Below are 10,413 nucleotides of genomic sequence, written 5' to 3'. Positions count from 1 at the left end.
TCATTATAATCTATTCTCCTTTTATCCATTTATGATATAATTAATAAAAAGTTAATTTTAAAATTAAAAAAAAAGAGTTTGAGTTTCTACAATGACAGGCAGATTTTGGCATATTATAGTAGTACAAAACCAGACAAATTCAAGGCCAATGATTCCTTTCCTTCCCACACAAATATACCTTATGAAAGGCCATATATTAATATATTCTTTCCATACCCTTATCTGAAACCAAACTAAATAGTATTTTGTCTTTGAGAAAAATCTGATTTAGATTGCATTTCTAAAAAATTAGCCCCATAATCTACATGATATAGAATATTTGATATATTACACTCATGTCATCTAAATTTTTTTTTATTTCAAAATATTATGGAGGCACATATGTTTCGGTTATATGGGTTGCTTTTATAATGCAGTGCTCACTGTACGCATTAGGTAGGTTTTTGCCCATCCCCTCCTTCCCCCTCCCTCCTTGGTTGATTTCAGTTGAGTTTTACTTCCCTCTGCGCACATGTGCTCATCATTTAGTTCCAATTTAATAGTGAGAACATGTGTGTTTGTTTTTCCATTCTTTAGATACTTCAAGTTGAACAAGAAGGAAAGTATAGCTTAAAAATGCAATTTTAGTGTAATTATCTCTAATGTGTATGCTAGATGGTGTATAACGAAACAAAAAATCCATATGTATTATCCATGGTAGCTATAATATAGTAAAAAAGAATAAAATTAGTCTGAAGTTCAAGGTGAAGTTTAATTTACCAAGTAATCCTAAATACATTAGTTTTTATATTCTTCCTTTAAATTTTAATATTCTGAAAAAGAAAATTAAATTATATTATTCCACATTATAGGAAATAGTTTATAAATATGTGTTCAATCATACCTTATATTTAGAAAAGATTTGTTGAGACTAACATTTTACTGTAACATTCAGTTTCTGACTTCTTAATATATTGTCTCATAATATAAACATGGTCTCAGACAAAGTAATTGTGGAGGTTTTTCTGCCATTAATCTGGTTGGTGCATCATGAGATTGAATCTCCTTGACCATGGTAAATTCTGATGTGATTAGATCTCTTTAGTCTTTTAATTTACATATCCTCAAATGTTAGTGGGAAATATTTTTATCTTTCTATGGGATTATGAGATTCTTGAAGTTCAGAAGCAAATTTTACATATGTAATTCTTACAGAGTTTAGCAAAGTTCTAGGCACATGTTAATATTTTAATATTTATTGATTGGATTTCATTTAGTATGGTAGCACTTCAATGTTGCAGTTTTAGCCAAACTAGTTGATACCTTCTAATATGTCAAGATACTTTGTTAAGTCACAGCTCTCTTCCTAGTTTTGTACTATGCAGGCACATCCCCTGAAGTATACATTTGGATGCCTACTGTTTGTCTAGTCCTTATCCAAACATTGCCTCTCCTATTCTTCCTGCCTTAGTTGGTTACAGGTAATTCCCTGTCCTGGACTTAAATCTCAGAGTCATCTCTGTCACTACCTCACCCACACCAGCACTCCAATTTCTGAATTCTGTCACACCATTTGTTTTCTTATTTATTTATTCTTTGCTGTTTAATACCTATTACTAAATAAACATTGTGTTGCTGTAGATAGGAAAAAAAGCAGAGAGCCTCTGCCTTCATGAGGTTTACAATGCACTGAGTGGCAGATATTAATAAAATCACAACATATGAGTTTATTATATAATGAAAGTATATCGTATTCTCTAAAATAATAGTACAGTATGTAAGAGCAAAGATTAGCTGTATACTGATACTTGCTTTCTCTAAAAGTGCTATGTATAGAAGAGAAATACAATGGAATTGGTGGTCTAGCTGTGACAAGTCCATGGTGTCTTAGACTTCTCCCTATCGGCTTTTAAGGACATGGTTGTTATGATCTTTACCAAGAACCAAAGAAAATGAATATGGAAAAACTGTGCTGGTCTAGACAAAGAGAAGGCACTTGAAGCAAAAACCATTTCTCAAGTATTAGCTTTATGGTCATTCTTGCCAACGCTTGTTTTAATAAATAATAAAAATAAAAGTGTGGAATATTGTGGTCTCAGAGAGGCAATATGGGAAATTTATTACATTTTCCAACATTATTTATAAATGATTTTTAAAATGTATAAATTTTGGTTATATTAGCTCAAAAGGAAATCAAATTTAAAGTTTGTTTACTTAGAAAAGTAGTAATTTCTTGCCCAAGATATATAAATGAGCAGAGAGTTGAATGACCCATATTTTTTTTAAAAAATCTATATTTAGGATTATGGGGCTCACAGTCAGGAGGAAAGCTAAAGCTTATCTAGACTATTACCTTGTGAAATCTGTAATCTTCCTCATTATGTCAGAGCCATATTCCCTCCTTTCTGAAAAATGCCCATCATTGGCAACAGTCAGTCTTAAGAAAGAACATAGACTCTGGAGCCAAATGTATGTTTTAGCTTAAATTCTGGCTTCACCATAGCTGCGTGACCTTGAGTAAATTATATGATCTCTTTTGTGCCTTGAATTTCTTTTCTGTCAAATGTGGTAATAACAGTATCTATCTCAGATAGAGCATGTATTAAATAAAATAATATATGGAATATGCTTAGAATAGTGCTTGATACAAAGCAAGTGATCCTTAAAAGTTAGTTATAATTTTATTGTTATACACAATGAGTCATTTCATGTATGTAAACTGACCTAATGCCTTCTGAACTTTTGTGCTTAATAGAAAAGGCTAACCCCTCCTAGTAGGGCTAAGATACAGTCTCCTGAATCTGCAGTTCCTCTTTTGTCCCCTTCTCTACACGTAGCCAATGGTAATAATTAAAAAATTCAATCAAAGGAAGATATTTCCCTGCTTTAAAAAACTAAACACTAATTTGTCAACACACTTGGAGTAAAATCCAAATGCCTTACCATGTCCTACCACACTCTGCATGATATGACGTTTACCTAACTCTCCAGTCTCCATTGCTTATGGCAATCTACCCACAATGGCATTTCCTTTTGTCTTCTATGAGCAAGTGTTGAGCAAGAAGCATCTGTTGTCTATTATCAGGAGTAGAAGCCTGAGCACTTCTGCCTATTGCATCTTGGTGTCAAACACCGCATGGAACAATGTTTTACTCATATACAGGAAAGACAAAGCAAGATCAGCTTCAGTAGTGAGCCTTGGTCCCCTATGGCCAGTGGGTTTCTCCCTGGAGTTGACACAGGGTCATTGGCCCTTACATACCCCTTTTGTGCTAGGGAACAAAGAACCCTGTTCCCTCCCTGCAGTGGACAGATATAGTAGTGGAGGTGGTATGATGCATACACATGTAAGCAGAACAAACAAGTGCAGACTGAGTCTGAAATAGGAAGAGATATTCCCACGCAAGGCAACAAGCCCAGCATGAGCTGTGAGGACTCTTTATGCCTTGGTTAGGAAGTATTCCAGGCCCAAGACCCATTTTTGTATGGTCATGTTCCTCAGTGCTGTGTCAGAGGAGGCAATGTGGGGAGCAATAAAGATGCACTTTTACCTCTCTCATCCAGAAAAATATCAATAGAGCTTTAGTGAAAACTCCCACCTCCACCCAGCCGTGTGCAGGTGCCCCCACCTACCTCAGGTGTCCACAATGGCTGAGGAGTGAATCTGGACTTCGGACCCCACCTGATAGTAATAAGGCAGGACTACCTTTCTCTGGCCACAGTGGTTCAGAAGAAGCCAACTGAAAGAGACTTAAGTAAGATCCAGAGTCTCATGAAGTAATACTCAAGATGTTTTCAGGTTTGAATTAAAAAAATCACCTGTCATATCAAGAACAGGAAGATTTCGAACTGAATGAAAAAGGATAGTCAGCAGGTGCCAACACAAGATGACAAAATGTGATAAAAATTTAAGGCAGCCATTATAAAAATAATTCAGGGAGTAATTATGAACAGACTTAAAACAAATTAAAAAATATGAAATCTCATCAAATAAATAGAAGAAATCAAGAAGAATCATATGGAAGTATTAGAACTGAGAGATATAGTAACCAAATAAACACTTGAGAGATGGGCACAACACAGAATGGAGGGAATGGAAGAAACAATCAAGGGACTGGCAGGTAGAGCAATAGAAATTGCTCAATCTCAACAACAGAGAGAAAAGAGATCAGAAAAAGCAAACAGAGCCACAGGCACCTGTGAGACTATATCATGAAATCTGATATTAGTGACTTGAAAGGAAAGGAGAAAGGGGGCAGAGCTAAAAAATTACTTAAATAAATAATTTCTCAACACTTCTCAAATTTGGCAAGAGTCATAAACTGCAGATTTAAGAAGCTGATTCAGACTCAAACAAGATGAACTCAAAGAAATCTACTCCAAGACACATCATATTAAAACTTTTGAAGACTAAAGATAATGAGACAGATCTTGAAAGCGGTGAGAAAGAAATGACATCTTTTCTATAGAGGAAAAACAAATCAAATTACAGTGGATTTCTCATCAGAAGCCATGGAAGTCAGAGCAGGTAAAACAATGTTTCTTAAGTGTTGAAGTAAAAAAAAAAAAAAAAAAGTCAACTCAGAATCCTATGCCCAGGGAAAATATCATTCAGGAATAAAAGGGAAATCAAGATCTCAAGTAAAAGAAAACTATGATAATTTTGCCAGTAGACCTACCCTAAAAGAAAGACTGAAGAACGTTTTCTTGAAAGAAAGGGAACAATGAAAAAAGAAACATAGAAATATCAGGAAAAAAAAAAGAAAGTATACAATAAGCAAAAAATAAAAAAAGTGTTTTCTTTATCTTTTCAATTTTCTAAATTAGGTTTAATAGTGGAAGAAAAAATATAATACTTTCTGATGTGGTTCCAAATGTATGCAGAGGAAATATTTTAAACAATTATACTATAAACAGGGGAGGGTATATGGATTTAAACAGAAGTAATGTTTCTATATTTTACTCAAGCTGGTAAAATGAAAACACCAATAGACTGTGATGACTTATGTATATAAAATATAATGTCTACAGAAACCATTAAAATAGTTATATAAAGAGATAAACTCAAAATCATTAGAGAGAAAACAAAATGAAGTTCTAAAAATGTATAAGTAATCCACAGGAGGCAAAAAAAAAAAAGAAAAAAATAGAAAGAACAAATAGAAAACAAAACAAAACAAAATGCAATGACATAATTAACTTCTAACATATCAATAATTATACAAATGTAAATGATCTAAATAAACTAAAAGATATGACAGCACAAGTTAATAATATAACTCAAATATATGCTGCTGCAAAAAATTTACTTCAAACATAACAATATAGCCCATGCTGAAAGAAAAAGAATAGAAAAAGATATATCATGAAAATATTATTCAAAAGAAAGCATGAGTATATACATAAACATCAGATAAAGTAGACATCAGAGCAAAAAAAAAGTGTCAGAGAGAGACAAGGACAATATGTTGTGATAGAAGGATCAATCCACCAAGAATACATAGCAATCCTAAATGTGTTTGGACAAAAAAATTGAGATGCAAAATATGTGAAACAAAAATTAATAGAACTGAGTTTCACTTAAAGCATGTGGGCTATAAAGAAGAGGAGGGTAAGCTGCCTCAGTGCAGAGTCAACACTGAAATCAGCACAAATGGTGGAGTAGGTAGCTCCTAGGACCTCTCCCACCATGTAAAAAAAAAAAAAAGTGAGCAAAACTTGTGAGAATCAACTCCAACTTTTAGAAGTCTGGAAAATAGTCAAAGGTGTACAGCAACCAAGTGACCACTGAAACAGGAAAAGGGCAACTTAGAAGTGAGAGGAGAGGTTTTTAGCATTTCTATTTTCCTTTGTGCTATTCTACTCCCTGGCTCGAGAATAGTCTTGAAGAGGACATTCCACATGTCCAGCATCCCTGGTTCCAGAGGAAAAGGGGAAGGACAGAATCTTATTCTCCAATAATTGTGTTTGTCTGTTTACACTTGTCTGGAGCCCCACCTGAGGAATGGTGACAAGGTACTTGCCTTTTTTAAACATAATCCTGAATCCTCTCAGTGCAGAAAGTGGCTAGAGACAGAGTATTCCTTAAAAACTTTACAAAGTAAATGAGCAACCCACTGCTGCCTGGGTCAAAAGATTAAAATTGAGGCAAAAAACAGGCCTAGCCAGGAGCAGTGGAGCACAGCTGTAGTCCTAGCTAGTTGGGAGGATGAGGCCCCCAACTTCCTTGAGCCCAGGGGAGTTCGACACGAGCCCAGGCAACATAGTGAGACCTCTATATCTGGAGAAAAAAAAAAATAGACAGGACTACCTAAAACCTGGGAAGAGAGATTCTTTGGAGAAGTAAGTTATTGTAAAGCTCCTATTTATTAGAGGACATTTAGAGGCCATGCACATGCCCAGGATAAGACACATGCTCAGTATGGATCTCAAAAACCCTAAGTTTTCACCTTTGGCTGATCTTCATGGTCAGCCCCTGGAAAAAGTGAAGGTTAAGGAAGAGTTTTAAACTGCCTGAATAAGCAGGTCCAATCTGCAAAGACTGGGGGGAGAATTTTTTCCTTCCTTCCTTCCTTCCTTCCTTCCTTCCTTCCTTCCTTCCTTCCTTCCTTCCTTCCTTCCTTCCTTCCTTCCTTCCTTTCCTTCCTTGCTTCCTTCCTTCCTTCTCTTCTCTCTTCTTTTCTTTTTATTATTTCTTTTTCTATAAAATTTTGAGGGAAACTTTGTCAGCATACTAGGTGACCATAGCTAAAGGTACAGGGACTTCAGACATAATACGTGAAAATCAGTGCATTCTTTACAAAAATAGCTCAGAAAAGTCACTAAGCAGACAACTAAACCTCAGACCAAATTGCATAACAAATCATGAGAGTGAAGAAGAACCTGACTTCCTGATTTACTGCATAATAACATTCAAAGTGTCCCATTAAAAAAATTACAAAGCATGTAAAGAGGTAAGTAAGGATGGCCCCTTTACAAGAAAAATTAACAGAAACTGTCCCAAGGAAGCACAGACACTGAATTTGCTAGATAAAAACTTTAAATATGCTCAAAGAGCTAGAGTAAACCAGGGACAAAGAACTAGAGAAAACCAGGAGAATGATGACTTAGCAAACAGCAAATATTAGTAAAGAGATATAAATTGCAAAATAGACACCATAACAATATTCTGAAACTGGAAAATACAATAATTTAAATAAAAATATCACTAGAAGGTTTCAACAGCAGATTTGAGCAGACAAAAGAAGCAATGAACTTGAAGATAGGATAATTGAAATTATCCAGTCTGAGGAGCAGAAAGACTAAAAGAATGAAGCAAAATGAAGAGCCTAAGGGAACGCCATTAAGCACACCAACACACACGCACACAGACACACAAAATAATGAGAGTTCCAGGAAATGAAGAAACAGAGAAAGGGGCAGAAGGGATATTTGAAGGAGTAATGGCCATAACCTTTCCAAATCTGATTAAAAAAATATGAATCTACACATTCAAGAATCTCAGGAAACTCTGAGAAAGATAAATGCAAAGAGACCCACAATGATACCAATTATAATCAAACTGTTGAAAACTGAAGACAGAGAGAGAATCTTGAAAGCATCAGGAAAGAAGTGACTTATCACATACAAGGGACTCTCAATAGGATTAACAGAAACTATGGAGGCCAGAAGGTATAGAATGATATATCTGAAGTGCTAAAAGTAAAAACATATCAACCAAGAATTCTATACCTGACAAAATCAACCTTTAGAAATTAAAGAAATATTAAGAAATTCCCAGATTTTACAAAATTTGAAAAATTTCATTACAAATAGACCTACATTTATGTCCTACATTAAATAATAAAAAGAATCCCTAAGGCAGAAATGGAAGAACATTAGACAATAACTCAAAGCTATCTAAAAAAATAAAGAACACTGATAAAGATAAATACATAGGTGAATACAAAAGTTAAATACTTTTGGTGTTTAACACCTCTTTTTTCTATGTAATTTAAAAGAAAAACAATAATTATGAATATATGCTATTTGGCATACAATGTATAAAGATGTGATTTGTGACAATAACAACAAAAAGAGGAGGAATGGAATTGTATAGGAACAAAGTCTTTATGTACTACTGAAGCTAATTTGATGTTAATTTAAAATTTAAGTTAATTGTAATCTCCTATCTAAACACTAAGAAAATAATTTTTAAAAACATACAGAAAAGGAAATAAGAAGAGAATTAGATCAGCACACTATGAAATATGTATTAAATACAAAAGAAGGAAAGAATGAATGAATAGAAAAACCAAAAACAAAAAAACATTGAAAGCAAACAGCAAATGAGGAAGTAAATCCTTTCCTATCAGTAATTATGTTCAGTGTAAATGGACTAAATTATCTAATTAAAAGGCAGACATTGGCAGAATGTATCAAAGTTATTATCCAACTATATGCTGACTAAAGGAGGCTCACTTTGCATCCAAATACCTAAATAAATTGAAATTGAAAGAATGGAAATAAATATACTATGCAAATATTACCCAAAAGTGAATTGGGTCAGTTATAATAATATCAGACAAAGTACGTCAACTCTAAGCAAAAAATTGTTACAAGACACAAAGAAATACATTATATATTGATGAAATGGTCAATCTATCAATAATGTATAATGAGTATAAATATATACACACCTAGCAACAGAATCCCAAAATATATGAAGCAAAAATGGACAGAATTGAAGGAAGATATACAGATCGTACCACAAAAATAGTTGAACACTTTGTAGCTCACTTTGAGCAATGGACAAAACAACTAGATAGAAGAACAATCAGGAAAATGTAGACTTGAACAAGACTATAAACCAACTACACTAACTGACATAATATATCTTTCCACCCATATTAATAGGATGAATATTTTTCTCAAGGGTACATGGAATATTATCTAGAATATGCTATATAAAGAACTCTGAAAACTCACTAGTAAAGAAACGATCCAATTAGAAATGGACAAAAGGCATGAAGAGACGTTTTACCGAAGAGAATCCACAGATGACAGTTAAGTATAAGAAAATATGTTCAAGATCATTAACTATCAGAGAAATACAAATTAAACCACAATGAGCTATTTTTACACATCTATCGCTACAGCTACAGTAAAAAAATAGTGACAACATAAACATTAGTGAAAATGCAGGGAAACTGGGTCACATATACATTACTGGTGGGATGTACAATGGTACAGCTACTCTGGAAGATATTTTGGCATTTTTTAAAAAAACAAAACATGCAATGACAAGAAAACCCAGCAATTGTGTTCTTGGCCATTTATTTTAGAAAATGAATAATTTTTTTAGACAAAAATCTATAAATGAATGTTTATAGCAATTTTATTCACAATAGTCCCAAACTTAAAAAAAAATGTCTTTCAAAGGGGGGAATAATTAAATGGACTGTAGAACAATTATGTAACAGAATACAACTCACCAATACACAGACTAAAGTCTTGATTTTTGCAATGCAAAAACTTGGATAAATATCCAGAGTATTACGATGAGTTAAAAAGTCAATATGAAAATGTCACAAACTGTATAACATTCTTCAAATAACGAACATGCAGAACAAATTAGTAGTTGCCGGCAGGGGTTAAGGGTGGTCTTGACAGTGGGAAGGAAGGGGCTATTGTTATTAAAGAGCAACGTACGAGATCCTTTTGGTGGAAATTGTTCTGTATCTTGACTGTATCAGTGTCAATAGTCTTGTTGTTATATTGTACTTTAATTTTGCAAGATGGGCTTACTGAGAAAGACAGGGTAAAAGGTATATGAAATCTCTCTGTATTATTTCTTATACCTTCATATGAATCTACAATTATCTCAAAATGAACAATTTAATATTTAAGAAACCATATGTATTCTAACAGTATATTAAAATGCTTCATATGTAAACGCTCCCACAAATTAATAATAAAACTATCAGCACTCCATTATAAAACTAGAGCAGATATGTCTGGTGATATAACTGGCTCTGCTGCTTATTAAATTTCTGTCACAGGGCGGAGTTCTCAGTCTCCACCAGGCCTGAACTCTGTATCAAGTGTGAACTATGATGTCTACCTTATGGAGTTTGTGTGAGGAACAATGGAGACAATGAAACTTCTAACACACACTGCCTGGTTCTTGTTTTCCTCAATTAAGTCAATTAATGTTGGCTTTACTTAATCTCAAAAGAAATATATATTAAATATGTATTGAATAATGGACAGAACATATCTTTTAATTTTCTCTATATACATATACATGCATATATAAGCAAAATGAAAGGAAAAAAATCTACTTCTCTAGAAACAAAAAGTTAAAATGAATCACATTATTTAAAATAACAAAAATAGTTCATAAACACACAACATATGAGAGAACATAAAATGCTATGTGTTGACCATTGAATG

This window comes from Lemur catta, chromosome 18 (genome assembly GCF_020740605.2).
Source record: "Lemur catta isolate mLemCat1 chromosome 18, mLemCat1.pri, whole genome shotgun sequence".
NCBI classification, from domain to species: Eukaryota; Metazoa; Chordata; class Mammalia; order Primates; family Lemuridae; genus Lemur; species Lemur catta.
The sequence above is the reverse complement of the archived record's forward strand: the minus strand, read 5'-3'. Positions refer to the sequence as shown.